This window comes from Leguminivora glycinivorella, chromosome 10 (assembly GCF_023078275.1).
Source record: "Leguminivora glycinivorella isolate SPB_JAAS2020 chromosome 10, LegGlyc_1.1, whole genome shotgun sequence".
Lineage (NCBI taxonomy): Eukaryota > Metazoa > Arthropoda > Insecta > Lepidoptera > Tortricidae > Leguminivora > Leguminivora glycinivorella.
Window position 1 is genome coordinate 23,054,224 of NC_062980.1, and position 19,105 is coordinate 23,073,328.

Below are 19,105 nucleotides of genomic sequence, written 5' to 3' on the forward strand. Positions count from 1 at the left end.
ATATGTTATTCATGAAGAATTGTTATTTCATTAGGTACAGTCCACCAATTGGAACCATAGGCCACTGTAGAACTATGTCATAGTGACATTATAAATCAGATTGTAAGAATCCTCTTACTGCTTTTCATTTTGACATGGTCGTAGAGTGGCCTAGGGTTCCAATTGGTTGACTGTAAGTGATGTAAAATAATATTGTTGTTTCACATTTCAAGGTGGGTCCAGTGACCAGAGTATGAAAGCAGATTTTTTTTTAATTGTTAGGTAAAATGTTTAAATGAAATGCGTTTTTAATTTGACTTTATATAAAAGATTTATATATAGTGTATAGGAAATATAATTATGGTTTGTTTCATGCCTAATCAATCTCCGAATCCAATTGCATTACTTAATTAGGGTGGAGCGAAAAAACACTTTTCTGGAATTAGCAAACCTAATAGTTATCAATCAATGCCCCTTAGTCTATGAAGCCTTTGTGCAAATTTTCGGCTTTTTAAATCAACATCTTCTGCCTCCGCATTAGGGTTGAAATTTTGAAAATCTTATACAAACCTAAAAATTCAACTTTCAGATAAAAAAAATAATTCGGCAGTATTATGTTTAGTATATGTTATTGATACATATCATTATGAGAAACTACAAAAAGTTGCGAAAATAGCGTCAAGAATCGCCAGTTTGTCTAGTTTCAGTACATTCGCCAAAATAGCCGCTAAAATACTGAAAATTGGCGATTTTTAACGCTATTTTCTCAATTTTTGGTAGTTTCGTTGTACTTTTATTAATTTGTAAACCTTAATTTTATGCAAATATATATATTATCTTGATATTCGTGCATCCTCAACATACAGACACACACACACACAGTTATGATGTAACAACACTCATTCCTTTCATATAAAAACACTTCCTAACACTATAGAGCTGCAAAACAGATTATATCAGCTAATTGTTCACTATGTGAAGTCATCACTGAATCACTGTCTTTGCTTACTGCCACAGATCACTTACACTACTTATAGATGCGGCATTTAGCTCGCGCTCACTGTTTACCCATTAGCGGACTCCACACCTACTGCGGCTACACACATCGCGATAATCCGAGTTTAGCCGAATATTCGCGAATACTTCGGCAACGGCATTTCGGCCGAAGCTGAAGCCTTCCGCCTCTTCATCTCGCTGTCGGTAATTTGCGCATATCAAACGTGCATTTGGGTGCTCTGCTCTGCGGCATTACAGTGTTGCCATGTACATTCGCTGTAGGCCGAAGGCGAAGATTTATCACGATAATTCTATCGTGAATATTGCGATGTATGTAGCCGTAACAACAGCGAGTGGCAATTTCCTCGCTGCTTGTTTGCCCGACTGCTCGCTCTGTGTGGACACAGCTCATGTCGCTTCTTTTCTTATAAAAAGGCTTTCTGACATGAAGAGGCTGCAACGCCTGCAACGCAGATTATAACAGGCTTATTGTTTGCTTCGTGAAGTCATCAGTGAATCGTATTTGCTTACTGTCACAGATGACTTACTGACTACTAATAGACGCAGCATCTAAATTGCGATCACTACATATTGAGACACTTGCATAATCGAACATTCATGTCAGTTGTACTTAATGTGTGGTGTGGACTATGCTACTAGCCTTAAAAGCGAATACAGATGTAGTTCAAAATGTTTTTATTTAGTAATTTTCGCGGCAACTCACGAATGACTCAAATTTCATAAGAGCATTATGTTAATACCTAAATTGAAGAATAAAAAAAATCATTTCAATGTGTCATGTCATGTTATTTCAGTCTCAGTACAAGAAGTACTAACGTCGATCGTACTAGCAGTAAGCAGTCTAGCACACGTTCGTTCATTTCCGTAAAAAAACGAAAACATTTCGCACATCTGTATAGTATCTGTACATAATGTGGCGTAAGAGATGCGGAGTTCTATAGGAGGTAGTCTATGTTTAGAGCCCATTTAATGTTTTAAATGGTATCTATGTCATGGCACAACTACAGTAGTTGGTTTGTATTGCTTGTACGAGTTGTTTTATTAAAGTAGTTAATAGTGAAGGTATATATGGGCATTGATTGCTAGATAGAAAGTTTCCTCTGATGTGTTGCTGATATTATTTTTATTGGATGTTTTCCGAAGCTTTTTATCTATATCCTCGTGGCGCCCAATGTACTTTCTAAAGTACATAATGGTTTCAATGGAATTTTAACTTTCATGTAAATAAACAAACAAAATATAATTTCTTTTGTTTCTAAAATTTTTCGAACAAATGAAATTGGATTCAATCTCAAGTAATTACAATAAGAATCAAAATTCCCTAGCAAAAATGTTGTAACGCTACGAGGATATAAAGAGAAACACCTCCGTGAAGTTGACCGCCCCATATCGAGTGCCCGCAAATTACATATCTATATCGTTAGTTCATCGTTAGTTCACGTTAGTTCAGTATGTGAAATCGTTAGGATCCGATAACAACATCACTTTTTTTAAAAAACAAAATGGAGGGGGCCAACTTCACGCTACCGCCCCAAAACTGATTTTACGGTTTTTGTCAATTGGAATCGAAAGATAATCGTTAATAGACGTTAGTTCAGTATATAAAATCGTTAGGATCCGATTAGAAGTATTTTTTTTTTAAATGAAGTGGGGCGGCCAACTTCACGCTACCGCCCCAAATTCGATTTTACGATTTCTGTCAATTGAATTCGAAAGATAATCGTTAGTAGACGTTAGTTCAGTATATAAAATCGTTAGGATCCGATTAGAAGTATTTTTTTTTTTTTAATGAAGTGGGGCGGCCAACTTCACGCTACCGCCCCAAACTCGATTTTACGATTTCTGTCAATTGAATTCGAAAGATAATCGTTAGTAGACGTTAGTTCAGTATATAAAATCGTTAGGATCCGATTAGAACTATTTTTTTTTTTTTAATGAAGTGGGGCGGCCAACTTCCGGCTACACCGCCCCAAACTCGATTTTACTATTTCTTTTTTTATTTCTAATTAGAATCGAAAGATGATCGTTAGTTGACGTTAGTTCAGTATATAAAATCGTTAGGATCCTAAGTGCAACACCACTACGCATTATTCATTTTAATGGGGGAACCCAAAACATAGGTTGCAGCAGTAAACTGTTTTTATGGCTTCTATCGTGCAAAATCGATATGGATTCGTTAGTTCATCGTTAGTTCACGACGTTTAGTATGTGAAATCATTACGATCCAATAAAAACATAAATTTTTCACTCATAGAAGATTCGCCATAAAAAAATAAAACTTAAAAATTTTAAAAACTCAACTTATTCAATTCAATTCAATTCAATTCAATATATTTATTTCGAAAATTAAAAATCCATAGAGTGTTAGTAAATATCACAAATCCTTAAAACTATGTTAGTACTAAAACTAACTTAATACATATTGACTATATATAAATAAATTTAATAACGACGTGGAGTGGCGATTGGCGGCGCGTGCAGCCGGACCCACCGCGCAAACAAAGGCGAGTCCCAGCGCTGCGCCAGCACACTTAGGATACTGTTTGGGCTGTCACGGAGACGACTGAGCAGTGACGCGCACCTTTTTCTAACTATTGCGTCAAAACCATCAGTGCGCGCCTCAGCAAACATAGTTGACGCACTACAGTACCGCGGCAGCCCAAACAACACCCTAAACGCGTTATTATATTGCACACGCAGTGCGCTGTATGCCCGTTGCGTAAAATTGACCCACAGATTGCACGTGTAGAATGTTTGGCAGTATGCTTTAAAAAGCGTTAGCTTTACTTCATTACTGCAACGAGCAAATCTGCGAGCCAACATGTTGCTCCGAACACACAACGCCCTGCGCTCCCTCTCGATATCATCATTATCTGACATGTTTTCGGTTACCCAGTGGCCAAGACACTTAAACTTTTGTACAACTTTTAAAGCAGTACCACAAAGCGTAACAGGTGTCATTTTGTATGATTTTGTCCCAGCTTTAAATTGCATTACCTCGCTTTTTGAAGTATTGTATCTTAACCCATGGGCAATTGCATATGTTTCACATATTCCCACTAATCTCTGTAGTGCGCCAACCGAAGGGCTCAGCAACACCATGTCATCTGCGTAACTGAGGTTATTAACACATACCCCGTCCACGTGACATCCGACATAGGTACTGCTGAGTCCCTCGATTAGCTCGTTCATGTATAGATTGAACAGCTTTGGTGAGCTTAAACCGCCTTGTCTGACACCGCAGTTCATCCTATACACGTCAGAGTGCACGCCAGCCCATTTAACAGCATTCGATTGGTGACCTTATGGTCCTATATCGAAGGTCGAAAAAAATACTTGGGATCGGATTCTTACGATGCCACTGTGTGAATACGTTCAAAAGACGTTGCTCAATCAAGATACACAGGTCACTTGCGGGCACTCGTAGAAGATTCGCCATAAAAGCATAAAAACTTGAAAATTTTGAAAACTCAAGTTATGGTCCTATGTCGAAGGCCGAAAAAAATACTTGGGATCGGATCCTTACGATGCCACTTTATGAATACGTTCAAAAGACATTGCTCAATCATAATACATAGGTCATTGGCGGGCACTCGTAAAAGATTCACCATAAAAAAATAAAACATAAAAAATTTAAGAACTCAACTTATGGTCCTATGTCGAAGGCCGAAAAAAATACTTGGGATCGGATCCTTACGATGCCACTTTGTGAATACCTTCAGAAGACGTTGCTCAATCAAGATACTCAGGTCATTTGCGGGCACTCGTAGTAGATTCGCCATAAAAAAATACAACTTGAAAATTTTAAAAACTCAACTTATGGTCCTATGTCGAAGGCCGAAAAAATACTTGGGATCGGATCCTTACGATGCCACTTTGTGAATACCTTCAGAAGACGTTGCTCAATCAAGATACACAGGTCATTTGCGGGCACTCGTAGTAGATTCGCCATAAAAAAATAAAACTTAAAAAATTGAAAAACTCAACTTATGGTCCTATGTCGAAGGCCGAAAAAAATACTTGGGATCGGATCCTTACGCTGCCACTTTGTGAATACCTTCAGAAGCCGTTGCTCAATCAAGATACATAGGTCATTTGCGGGCACTCGTAGTAGATTCGCCATAAAAAAATACAACTTGAAATTTTTAAAAACTCAACTTATGGTCCTATGTCGAAGGCCGAAAAAAATACTTGGGATCGGATCCTTACGATCCCACTTTGTGAATACCTTCAGAAGACGTTGCTGAATCAAGATACATAGGTCATTTGCGGGCACTCGCTGAAGATTCACCATAAAATAATAAAACATGAAATTATTAAAAACTTAACTTATGGTCCTATGTCGAAGGCCGAAAAAAATACTTGGGATAGGATCCTTACGATTCCACTTTGTGAATACCTTCAGAAGACGTTGCTGAATCAAGATACATAGGTCATTTGCGGGCACTCGCAGAAGATTCACCATAAAATAATAAAACTTGACATTTTTAAAAACTCAACTTATGGTCCTATGTCGAAGGCCGAAAAAAATACTTGGGATCGGATCCTTACGATGCCACTTTGTGAATACCTTCAGAAGACGTTGCTCAATCAAGATACTCAGGTCATTTGCGGGCACTCGTAGTAGCTTCGCCATCAAAAAATACAACTTGAAAATTTTAAAAACTCAACTTATGGTCCTATGTCGAAGGCCGAAAAAAATACTTGGGATCGGATCCTTACGATCCCACTTTGTGAATACCTTCAGAAGACGTTGCTGAATCAAGATACATAGGTCATTTGCGGGCACTCACAGAAGATTCACCACAAAAGCATACAACTTCAAAATTTAAAAACTCAACTTATGGTCCTATATCGAAGGCCGAAAATAATACTTGGGATTGGATCCTTACGATGCCACTTTGTGAATACCTTGAAAAAACGTTGCTTAATCAAGATACACAGGTCATTTGCGGGCACTCGTAGAAGATTCGCCATAAAAAAATATAACTTAAAAAATTGAAGAACTCAACTTATGGTCCTATGTCGAAGGCCGAAAAAAATACTTGGGATCGGATCCTTACGATACCACTTTGTGAATACCTTCAGAAGACGTTGCTCAATCATAATACACATGTCGTTTGCGGGCACTCGCTGAAGATTCGCCATAAAAAAATAAAACTTAAAAAATTGAAAAACTCAACTTATGGTCCTATGTCGAAGGCCGAAAAAAATACTTGGGATCGGATCCTTACGATGCCACTTTGTGAATACCTTCAGAAGACGTTGCTAAATCAAGATACACAGGTAATTTGCGGGCACTCGTAGTAGATTCGCCATAAAAATACAACTTGAAAATTTTAAAAACTCAACTTATGGTCCTATGTCGAAGGCCGAAAAAAATACTTGGGATCGGATCCTTACGATCCCACTTTGTGAATACCTTCAGAAGACGTTGCTGAATCAAGATACATAGGTCATTTGCGGGCACTCGTAGTAGATTCGCCATAAAAAAATACAACTTGAAAATTTTAAAAACTCAACTTATGGTCCTATGTCGAAGGCCGAAAAAAATACTTGGGATCGGATCCTTACGATACCACTTTGTGAATACCTTCAGAAGACGTTGCTAAATCAAGATACACAGGTCATTTGCGGGCACTCGTAGTAGATTCGCCATAAAAAAATACAACTTGAAAATTTTAAAAACTCAACTTATGGTCCTATGTCGAAGGCCGAAAAAAATACTTGGGATCGGATCCTTACGATGCCACTTTGTGAATACCTTCAGAAGACGTTGCTCAATCAAGATACTCAGGTCATTTGCGGGCACTCGTAGTAGCTTCGCCATCAAAAAATACAACTTGAAAATTTTAAAAACTCAACTTATGGTCCTATGTCGAAGGCCGAAAAAAATACTTGGGATCGGATCCTTACGATCCCACTTTGTGAATACCTTCAGAAGACGTTGCTGAATCAAGATACATAGGTCATTTGCGGGCACTCGCAGAAGATTCACCATAAAATAATAAAACATGAAATTATTAAAAACTTAACTTATGGTCCTATGTCGAAGGCCGAAAAAAATACTTGGGATAGGATCCTTACGATTCCACTTTGTGAATACCTTCAGAAGACGTTGCTGAATCAAGATACATAGGTCATTTGCGGGCACTCGCAGAAGATTCACCATAAAATAATAAAACTTGACATTTTTAAAAACTCAACTTATGGTCCTATGTCGAAGGCCGAAAAAAATACTTGGGATCGGATCCTTACGATGCCACTTTGTGAATACCTTCAGAAGACGTTGCTCAATCAAGATACTCAGGTCATTTGCGGGCACTCGTAGTAGCTTCGCCATCAAAAAATACAACTTGAAAATTTTAAAAACTCAACTTATGGTCCTATGTCGAAGGCCGAAAAAAATACTTGGGATCGGATCCTTACGATCCCACTTTGTGAATACCTTCAGAAGACGTTGCTGAATCAAGATACATAGGGCATTTGCGGGCACTCGCAGAAGATTCACCACAAAAGCATACAACTTCAAAATTTAAAAAACTCAACTTATGGTCCTATATCGAAGGCCGAAAATAATACTTGGGATTGGATCCTTACGATGCCACTTTGTGAATACCTTGAAAAAACGTTGCTTAATCAAGATACACAGGTCATTTGCGGGCACTCGTAGAAGATTCGCCATAAAAAAATATAACTTAAAAAATTGAAGAACTCAACTTATGGTCCTATGTCGAAGGCCGAAAAAAATACTTGGGATCGGATCCTTACGATACCACTTTGTGAATACCTTCAGAAGACGTTGCTCAATCATAATACACATGTCGTTTGCGGGCACTCGCTGAAGATTCGCCATAAAAAAATAAAACTTAAAAAATTGAAAAACTCAACTTATGGTCCTATGTCGAAGGCCGAAAAAAATACTTGGGATCGGATCCTTACGATGCCACTTTGTGAATACCTTCAGAAGACGTTGCTAAATCAAGATACACAGGTCATTTGCGGGCACTCGTAGTAGATTCGCCATAAAAATACAACTTGAAAATTTTAAAAACTCAACTTATGGTCCTATGTCGAAGGCCGAAAAAAATACTTGGGATCGGATCCTTACGATCCCACTTTGTGAATACCTTCAGAAGACGTTGCTGAATCAAGATACATAGGTCATTTGCGGGCACTCGCAGAAGATTCACCATAAAATAATAAAACTTGAAATTTTTAAAAACTCAACTTATGGTCCTATGTCGATGGCCGAAAAAAATACTTGGGATCGGATCCTTACGATGCCACTTTGTGAATGCCTTCAGAAGACGTTGCTTAATCATAATACACAGGTAATTTGCGGGCACTCTTAGAAGATTCGCCATAAAATAATAAAACTTGAAATTTTTAAAAACTCAACTTATGGTCCTATGTCGAAGGCCGAAAAAAATACTTGGGATCGGATCCTTACGCTGCCACTTTGTGATTACCTTCAGAAGATATTGCTAAATCATAATACCTAGGTAATTTGCGGGCACTCGTAGTAGATTCGCCATAAAAAAATACAACTTGAAAATTTTAAAAACTCAACTTATGGTCCTATGTCGAAGGCCGAAAAAAATACTTGAGATCGGATCCTTACGATCCCACTTTGTGAATACCTTCAGAAAACGTTGCTGAATCAAGATACATAGGTCATTTGCGGGCACTCTTAGAAGATTCGCCATAAAATAATAAAACTTGAAATTTTTAAAAACTCAACTTATGGTCCTATGTCGAAGGCCGAAAAAAATACTTGGGATCGGATCCTTACGCTGCCACTTTGTGATTACCTTCAGAAGATATTGCTAAATCATAATACCTAGGTAATTTGCGGGCACTCGTAGTAGATTCGCCATAAAAAAATACAACTTGAAAATTTTAAAAACTCAACTTATGGTCCTATGTCGAAGGCCGAAAAAAATACTTGGGATCGGATCCTTACGATCCCACTTTGTGAATACCTTCAGAAGACGTTGCTGAATCAAGATACATAGGTCATTTGCGGGCACTCGCAGAAGATTCACCATAAAATAATAAAACATGAAATTATTAAAAACTTAACTTATGGTCCTATGTCGAAGGCCGAAAAAAATACTTGGGATAGGATCCTTACGATTCCACTTTGTGAATACCTTCAGAAGACGTTGCTGAATCAAGATACATAGGTCATTTGCGGGCACTCGCAGAAGATTCACCATAAAATAATAAAACTTGACATTTTTAAAAACTCAACTTATGGTCCTATGTCGAAGGCCGAAAAAATACTTGGGATCGGATCCTTACGATGCCACTTTGTGAATACCTTCAGAAGACGTTGCTCAATCAAGATACTCAGGTCATTTGCGGGCACTCGTAGTAGCTTCGCCATCAAAAAATACAACTTGAAAATTTTAAAAACTCAACTTATGGTCCTATGTCGAAGGCCGAAAAAAATACTTGGGATCGGATCCTTACGATCCCACTTTGTGAATACCTTCAGAAGACGTTGCTGAATCAAGATACATAGGACATTTGCGGGCACTCGCAGAAGATTCACCACAAAAGCATACAACTTCAAAATTTAAAAAACTCAACTTATGGTCCTATATCGAAGGCCGAAAATAATACTTGGGATTGGATCCTTACGATGCCACTTTGTGAATACCTTGAAAAAACGTGGCTTAATCAAGATACACAGGTCATTTGCGGGCACTCGTAGAAGATTCGCCATAAAAAAATATAACTTAAAAAATTGAAGAACTCAACTTATGGTCCTATGTCGAAGGCCGAAAAAAATACTTGGGATCGGATCCTTACGATACCACTTTGTGAATACCTTCAGAAGACGTTGCTCAATCATAATACACATGTCGTTTGCGGGCACTCGCTGAAGATTCGCCATAAAAAAATAAAACTTAAAAAATTGAAAAACTCAACTTATGGTCCTATGTCGAAGGCCGAAAAAAATACTTTGGATCGGATCCTTACGATGCCACTTTGTGAATACCTTCAGAAGACGTTGTTAAATCAAGATACACAGGTCATTTGCGGGCACTCGTAGTAGATTCGCCATAAAAATACAACTTGAAAATTTTAAAAACTCAACTTATGGTCCTATGTCGAAGGCCGAAAAAAATACTTGGGATCGGATCCTTACGATCCCACTTTGTGAATACCTTCAGAAGACGTTGCTGAATCAAGATACATAGGTCATTTGCGGGCACTCGCAGAAGATTCACCATAAAATAATAAAACTTGAAATTTTTAAAAACTCAACTTATGGTCCTATGTCGATGGCCGAAAAAAATACTTGGGATCGGATCCTTACGATGCCACTTTGTGAATGCCTTCAGAAGACGTTGCTTAATCATAATACACAGGTAATTTGCGGGCACTCTTAGAAGATTCGCCATAAAATAATAAAACTTGAAATTTTTAAAAACTCAACTTATGGTCCTATGTCGAAGGTCGAAAAAAATACTTGGGATCGGATCCTTACGCTGCCACTTTGTGATTACCTTCAGAAGATATTGCTAAATCATAATACCTAGGTAATTTGCGGGCACTCGTAGTAGATTCGCCATAAAAAAATACAACTTGAAAATTTTAAAAACTCAACTTATGGTCCTATGTCGAAGGCCGAAAAAAATACTTGAGATCGGATCCTTACGATCCCACTTTGTGAATACCTTCAGAAAACGTTGCTGAATCAAGATACATAGGTCATTTGCGGGCACTCGTAGTAGATTCGCCATAAAAAAATACAACTTGAAAATTTTAAAAACTCAACTTATGGTCCTATGTCGAAGGCCGAAAAAAATACTTGGGATCGGATCCTTACGATACCACTTTGTGAATACCTTCAGAAGACGTTGCTAAATCAAGATACACAGGTCATTTGCGGGCACTCGTAGTAGATTCGCCATAAAAAAATACAACTTGAAAATTTTAAAAACTCAACTTATGGTCCTATGTCGAAGGCCGAAAAAAATACTTGGGATCGGATCCTTACGATGCCACTTTGTGAATACCTTCAGAAGACGTTGCTCAATCAAGATACTCAGGTCATTTGCGGGCACTCGTAGTAGCTTCGCCATCAAAAAATACAACTTGAAAATTTTAAAAACTCAACTTATGGTCCTATGTCGAAGGCCGAAAAAAATACTTGGGATCGGATCCTTACGATCCCACTTTGTGAATACCTTCAGAAGACGTTGCTGAATCAAGATACATAGGTCATTTGCGGGCACTCGCAGAAGATTCACCACAAAAGCATACAACTTCAAAATTTAAAAAACTCAACTTATGGTCCTATATCGAAGGCCGAAAATAATACTTGGGATTGGATCCTTACGATGCCACTTTGTGAATATCTTGAAAAAACGTTGCTGAATCAAGATACATAGGTCATTTGCGGGCACTCGTAGTAGATTCGCCATAAAAAATACAACTTGAAAATTTTATAAACTCAACTTATGGTCCTATGTCGAAGGCCGAAAAAATACTTGGGATCGGATCCTTACGATGCCACTTTATGAATACCTTCAGAAGACGTTGCTCAATCATAATACACATTTCGTTTGCGGGCACTCGCTGAAGATTCGCCATAAAAAAATAAAAGTTAAAAAATTGAAAAACTCAACTTATGGTCCTATGTCGAAGGCCGAAAAAAATACTTGGGATCGGATCCTTACGATCCCACTTTGTGCATACCTTCAGAAGACGTTGCTGAATCAAGATACATAGGTCATTTGCGGGCACTCGTAGTAGCTTCGCCATAAAAAAATACAACTTGAAAATTTTAAAAACTCAACTTATGGTCCTATGTCGAAGGCCGAAAAAAATACTTGGGATCGGATCCTTACGATGCCACTTTGTGAATACCTTCAAAAGACGTTGCTCGATCAAAATACCCAGGTCATTTGCGGGCACTCGTAGTAGATTCGCCATAAAAAAATACAACTTGAAAATTTTAAAAACTCAACTTATGGTCCTATGTCGAAGGCCGAAAAAAATACTTGAGATCGGATCCTTACGATCCCACTTTGTGAATACCTTCAGAAGACGTTGCTGAATCAAGATACATAGGTCATTTGCGGGCACTCGCAGAAAATTCACCATAAAATAATAAAACTTGAAATTTTTAAAAACTCAACTTATGGTCCTATGTCGAAAGCCGAAAAAAATACTTGGGATCGGATCCTTACGATCCCACTTTGTGCATACCTTCAGAAGACGTTGCTGAATCAAGATACATAGGTCATATGCGGGCACTCGTAGTAGATTCGCCATAAAAAAATACAACTTAAAAAATTTAAGAACTCAACTTATGGTCCTATCAACTTTTGCTGATTAGCTTTTGCTTGAATTGTATGTCTTGCCTTTGTTTGCCTCGTGCACAAACTGTACTTGGTAGTAACCGTGGTAAGAGAAGACTATTACTGCACTGTCTGCCCGCAGCTCGGCCTGCGGCCTCGCGTGCTTGGGAGCCTCTCAGTGGGGTTCTAGGGAAGTTGGAGCTTAAACACGACCCAATAGTAAAAGTGTCTTGAAAAGCTTATGTCTTACCTGATTGAAGACAACAACATATTGTCCCTCAAGCAAAGTTCACCATACTATTACCAGATACAAGGACAGTTATATTCTACTGGGCGATCATACTGCAATTTAATAGTCTACACTTACAAAGACATGGCGAATCTACTACGAGTGCCCGCAAATGACCTGTGTGTCTTGATTTAGCAACGTCTTCTGAAGGTATTCACAAAGTGGCATCGTAAGGATCCGATCCCAAGTATTTTTTTCGGCCTTCGACATAGGACCATAAGTTGAGTTTTTAAAATTTTCAAGTTGTATTTTTTTATGGCGAAGCTACTACGAGTGCCCGCAAATGACCTGAGTATCTTGATTGAGCAACGTCTTCTGAAGGTATTCACAAAGTGGCATCGTAAGGATCCGATCCCAAGTATTTTTTTCGGCCTTCGACATAGGACCATAAGTTGAGTTTTTAAAATTTTCAAGTTGTATTTTTTATGGCGAATCTACTACGAGTGCCCGCAAATGACCTATGTATCTTGATTTAGCAACGTTTTCTGAAGGTATTCACAAAGTGGCATCGTAAGGATCCGATCCCAAGTATTTTTTTCGGCCTTCGATATAGGACCATAAGTTGAGTTTTTAAATTTTTTAAGTTTTATTTTTTTATGGTGAATCTTCAGCGACTGCCCGCAAACGACATGTGTATTATGATTGAGCAACGTCTTCTGAAGGTATTCACAAAGTGGCATCGTAAGGATCCGATCCCAAGTATTTTTTTCGGCCTTCGACATAGGACCATAAGTTGAGTTTTTAAAAATTTCAAGTTTTATTATTTTATGGTGAATCTTCTGCGAGTGCCCGCAAATGACCTATGTATCTTGATTCAGCAACGTCTTTTGAAGGTATTCACAAAGTGGGATCGTAAGGATCCGATCCCAAGTATTTTTTTCGGCCTTCGACATAGGACCATAAGTTGAGTTTTTAAAATTTTCAAGTTGTATTTTTTTATGGCGAATCTACTACGAGTGCCCACAAATGACCTGAGTATCTTGATTGAGCAACGTCTTCTGAAGGTATTCACAAAGTGGCATCGTATGGATCCGATCCCAAGTATTTTTTTCGGCCTTCGACATAGGACCATAAGTTGAGTTTTTAAAAATTTCAAGTTTTATTATTTTATGGTGAATCTTCTGCGAGTGCCCGCAAATGACCTATGTATCTTGATTCAGCAACGTCTTTTGAAGGTATTCACAAAGTGGGATCGTAAGGATCCGATCCCAAGTATTTTTTTCGGCCTTCGACATAGGACCATAAGTTGAGTTTTTAAAATTTTCAAGTTTTATTATTTTATGGTGAATCATCTGCGAGTGCCCGCAAATGACCTATGTATCTTGATTCAGCAACATCTTCTGAAGGTATTCACAAAGTGGGATCGTAAGGATCCGATCCCAAGTATTTTTTTCGGCCTTCGACATAGGACCATAAGTTGAGTTTTTAAAATTTTCAAGTTGTATTTTTTTATGGCGAAGCTACTACGAGTGCCCGCAAATGACCTGAGTATCTTGATTGAGCAACGTCTTCTGAAGGTATTCACAAAGTGGGATCGTAAGGATCCGATCCCAAGTATTTTTTTCGGCCTTCGACATAGGACTATAAGTTGAGTTTTTAAAAATTTCAAGTTTTATTATTTTATGGTGAAATTTCTGCGAGTGCCCGCAAATGACCTATGTATCTTGATTTAGCAACGTCTTTTGAAGGTATTCACAAAGTGGGATCGTAAGGATCCGATCCCAAGTATTTTTTTCGGCCTTCGACATAGGACCATAAGTTGAGTTTTTAAAATTTTCAAGTTGTATTTTTTTATGGCGAAGCTACTACGAGTGCCCGCAAATGACCTGAGTATCTTGATTGAGCAACGTCTTCTGAAGGTATTCACAAAGTGGCATCGTAAGGATCCGATCCCAAGTATTTTTGTCGGCCTTCGACATAGGACCATAAGTTGAGTTTTTAAAATTTTCAAGTTGTATTTTTTTATGGCGAAGCTACTACGAGTGCCCGCAAATGACCTGAGTATCTTGATTGAGCAACGTCTTCTGAAGGTATTCACAAAGTGGCATCGTAAGGATCCGATCCCAAGTATTTTTTTCGGCCTTCGACATAGGACCATAAGTTGAGTTTTTAAAATTTTCAAGTTGTATTTTTTTATGGCGAATCTACTACGAGTGCCCGCAAATGACCTATGTATCTTGATTTAGCAACGTCTTCTGAAGGTATTCACAAAGTGGCATCGTAAGGATCCGATCCCAAGTATTTTTTCGGCCTTCGACATAGGACCATAAGTTGAGTTTTTAAATTTTTTAAGTTTTATTTTTTTATGGTGAATCTTCAGCGATTGCCCGCAAACGACATGTGTATTATGATTGAGCAACGTCTTCTGAAGGTATTCACAAAGTGGCATCGTAAGGATCCGATCCCAAGTATTTTTTTCGGCCTTCGACATAGGACCATAAGTTGAGTTTTTAAAAATTTCAAGTTTTATTATTTTATGGTGAATCTTCTGCGAGTGCCCGCAAATGACCTATGTATCTTGATTCAGCAACGTCTTTTGAAGGTATTCACAAAGTGGGATCGTAAGGATCCGATCCCAAGTATTTTTTTCGGCCTTCGACATAGGACCATAAGTTGAGTTTTTAAAATTTTCAAGTTGTATTTTTTTATGGCGAATCTACTACGAGTGCCCACAAATGACCCTCAGGTCAGGTGGGTAAGATACTCATATCTTGATTTAGCAACGTCTTCTGAAGGTATTCACAAAGTGGCATCGTATGGATCCGATCCCAAGTATTTTTTTCGGCCTTCGACATAGGACCATAAGTTGAGTTTTTAAAAATTTCAAGTTTTATTATTTTATGGTGAATCTTCTGCGAGTGCCCGCAAATGACCTATGTATCTTGATTTAGCAACGTCTTTTGAAGGTATTCACAAAGTGGGATCGTAAGGATCCGATCCCAAGTATTTTTTTCGGCCTTCGACATAGGACCATAAGTTGAGTTTTTAAAATTTTCAAGTTTTATTATTTTATGGCGAATCTTCAGCGAGTGCCCGCAAACGACATGTGTATTATGATTGAGCAACGTCTTCTGAAGGTATTCACAAAGTGGCATCGTAAGGATCCGATCCCAAGTATTTTTTTCGGCCTTCGACATAGGACCATAACTTGAGTTTTCAAAATTTTCAAGTTTTATGCTTTTATGGCGAATCTTCTACGAGTGCCCGCAAGTGACCTGTGTATCTTGATTGAGCAACGTCTTTTGAACGTATTCACAAAGTGGCATCGTAAGAATCCGATCCCAAGTATTTTTTTCGACCTTCGATATAGGACCATAAGTTGAGTTCTTCAATTTTTTGTTTTATTTTTTTATGGCGAATCTTCTACGAGTGCCCGCAAGTGACCTGTGTATCTTGATTGAGCATTGTCTTCTGAAGGTATTCACAAAGTGGGCTCGTAAGGATCCGATCCTAAGTAATTTTTCGGCCTTCGACATAGGACCATAAGTTGAGTTGTTAAAATTTTTAAGTTTTATTTTTTTATGGCGAATCTTCTATGAGTGAAAAATTTATGTTTTTATTGGATCGTAATGATTTCACATACTAAACGTCGTGAACTAACGATGAACTAACGAATCCATATCGATTTTGCACGATAGAAGCCATAAAAACAGTTTACTGCTGCAACCTATGTTTTGGGTTCCCCCATTAAAATGAATAATGCGTAGTGGTGTTGCACTTAGGATCCTAACGATTTTATATACTGAACTAACGTCAACTAACGATCATCTTTCGATTCTAATTAGAAATAAAAAAAGAAATAGTAAAATCGAGTTTGGGGCGGTGTAGCCTGAAGTTGGCCGCCCCACTTCATTAAAAAAAAAAATAGTTCTAATCGGATCCTAACGATTTTATATACTGAACTAACGTCTACTAACGATTATCTTTCGAATTCAATTGACAGAAATCGTAAAATCGAGTTTGGGGCGGTAGCGTGAAGTTGGCCGCCCCACTTCATTAAAAAAAAAAAAATACTTCTAATCGGATCCTAACGATTTTATATACTGAACTAACGTCTACTAACGATTATCTTTCGAATTCAATTGACAGAAATCGTAAAATCGAATTTGGGGCGGTAGCGTGAAGTTGGCCGCCCCACTTCATTTAAAAAAAAAAAATACTTCTAATCGGATCCTAACGATTTTATATACTGAACTAACGTCTATTAACGATTATCTTTCGATTCCAATTGACAAAAACCGTAAAATCAGTTTTGGGGCGGTAGCGTGAAGTTGGCCCCCTCCATTTTGTTTTTTAAAAAAAGTGATGTTGTTATCGGATCCTAACGATTTCACATACTGAACTAACGTGAACTAACGATGAACTAACGATATAGATATGTAATTTGCGGGCACTCGATATGGGGCGGTCAACTTCACGGAGGTAAGAGAAACGGTTAGACATTATATACTAATGTTTAAATTACGAGTGTGTAATGGTTATAACTTTATCAGAACAGTTACACTTTCCTTTTAAAGCCTGTACAAAAAATAACTTACTATTTTGGCTCAGTGATCCAAAGTGAATCTTGGCCTCCGGGACAGGTAGATCGAAGTTTTCCTATGTGAAAATTTCAGAATTTTGGAAACGGTAGCATGACATTTGAAATATCGTGGTTTTGGCAATGATGCAGTCGTGAACATTAATTTGAACAACCGAAACTCCGCGTTGAGAAGTGTACTTGTTGATAAAAATCTAATACACTTACGTAAAATCTCTAGTTGGCTAATCCTAAGTACGGCCACTGGTACAGAATAGAGATGAGCATTGCGGTTTCGGAACGCTGAGAGCAATAACAAAATGACGAAACGCTGTGACGAAACACAATCTACTGATGAAGATCGAATACATGCGTTTCCGTACTTCCATCTATCATATCGACTAATCTTAACTTGAAGGTACCATCGTCTAAAGGAGTTTAGTTACAGCCTTTTTCTTTAATTGGGGACACCTTACACAGATCAACTTAGCCCCAAACTAAGCAAAGCTTGTACTAATGCGTGCTAAGCGACGATATACATACTTAAATAGATAAATACATACTTATATACATAGAAAACATCCATGGCTCCGGAACAAATATCTGTGCTCATCACACAAATAAGTGCCCTTACCGGGATTCCAAGTATTCCAACCCAGGACCGCGGCTTAGCAGGCAGGGTCACTACCGACTGAGCCAGACCGGTCGTCGTTTTAAGGCCCATGTAAGGTCCCTGTAGTTAATAATGGCCTTAGTCTAGTAGGGCTTGCAATATCGGACGATTTTCAATTCCGGAACTGGTTTTCGATATTGGACTTCAATTCCGGAATTCCGGAACTAGTTCCGGAATTGAACAATTTTTTTTGTTTTGTTTTCTGGTGGATTTCTGATGAAATAAGACAATTTTAAATTGAAATTTATTATTAATCGACGTTTAAGACAATAACTCCGTACCTGAAAGGCATATAACACTGCAATTTTTATTTTAGTAATTTTACAGGAGAGTCCATTTTGTGTCAAAATCGGTCTTGCGAAGTATTTCGAACAACAGCAAACGATACAAACGAGGTTTTAGTGCCAGTTTTGTGATAGTAGTTAACATTAAAGTAAATATATTTAGCATTATTATTTAATAGTATTTGACACATCATTCAGTAATAAAAACTACATATTTTAGACAAAAACTAAATAAAACTACCCCAAATACAGTGTTTTCCTTCTGCACTTATTTCATATTTGAGGATTTACTGCAATATGGACGAGGGCAACATTATTGTTTTATCAATTAATCTAATAAAAACAAGGGTTTTAAATGCATATGCATCGATTGTCCACCGAAATAATGTAAAAGTAATAATTTACAACAATAGCACAACGTCTTATTCACATAAATGTAATAAAATAAACATTGAATTACCTGTATCAGAGTCGAGGCCCAAAAAGTCAGATTTCCTCATTTGTACCTAGGTACATGTACATGTACACCTTGAATTTTTGTAAAAAATAAAGCATACTTTTCATATCCACCATTTTCCATAAATTGCAGTAAAGTCCACCAGTTTAGTAAAATATGCACACGTCTTTGTGAAAAGTGTATAAGTAACTACGACGTTATGCTTGTGAATGAATGTAATACCAAATACTACAATTTGCATCTGAATTTAAGTTCGCAAAACCAGAAAGTGATAATGGTTAATATTAGCGGGTTAAAATTTAAAATTACACTTTCTCGCTCTAACTAGCCCCTTTGGCCATAAAATAGGGTACTACCTGAGTCCGAGCAGTGTCTAAATTATGAATTTACATATTTCTAATATATTCTGTGGTAGTTTTGTAAAATAACCAGGCTGATATTACACGTTTTCATCTAAAAATATATATTTTTTCAATTCCGGAATTTTCGAGATTATGTGTTTCAATTCCGGAACTGTAATATCGGAAAAATTGTCCGAAATTCCGGAATTTCGAGATTCCGGAATT

The 19,105-nt window shown here is 37.7% G+C and overlaps 1 protein-coding gene across 1 annotated transcript in view; it reads left to right on the forward strand.

The window, feature by feature from the left end:
• Positions 1-19,105, forward strand: part of LOC125230145 (unconventional myosin ID) — a 99,925-nt gene that overhangs the window by 1,853 nt on the left and 78,967 nt on the right. The window lies entirely within an intron of this gene.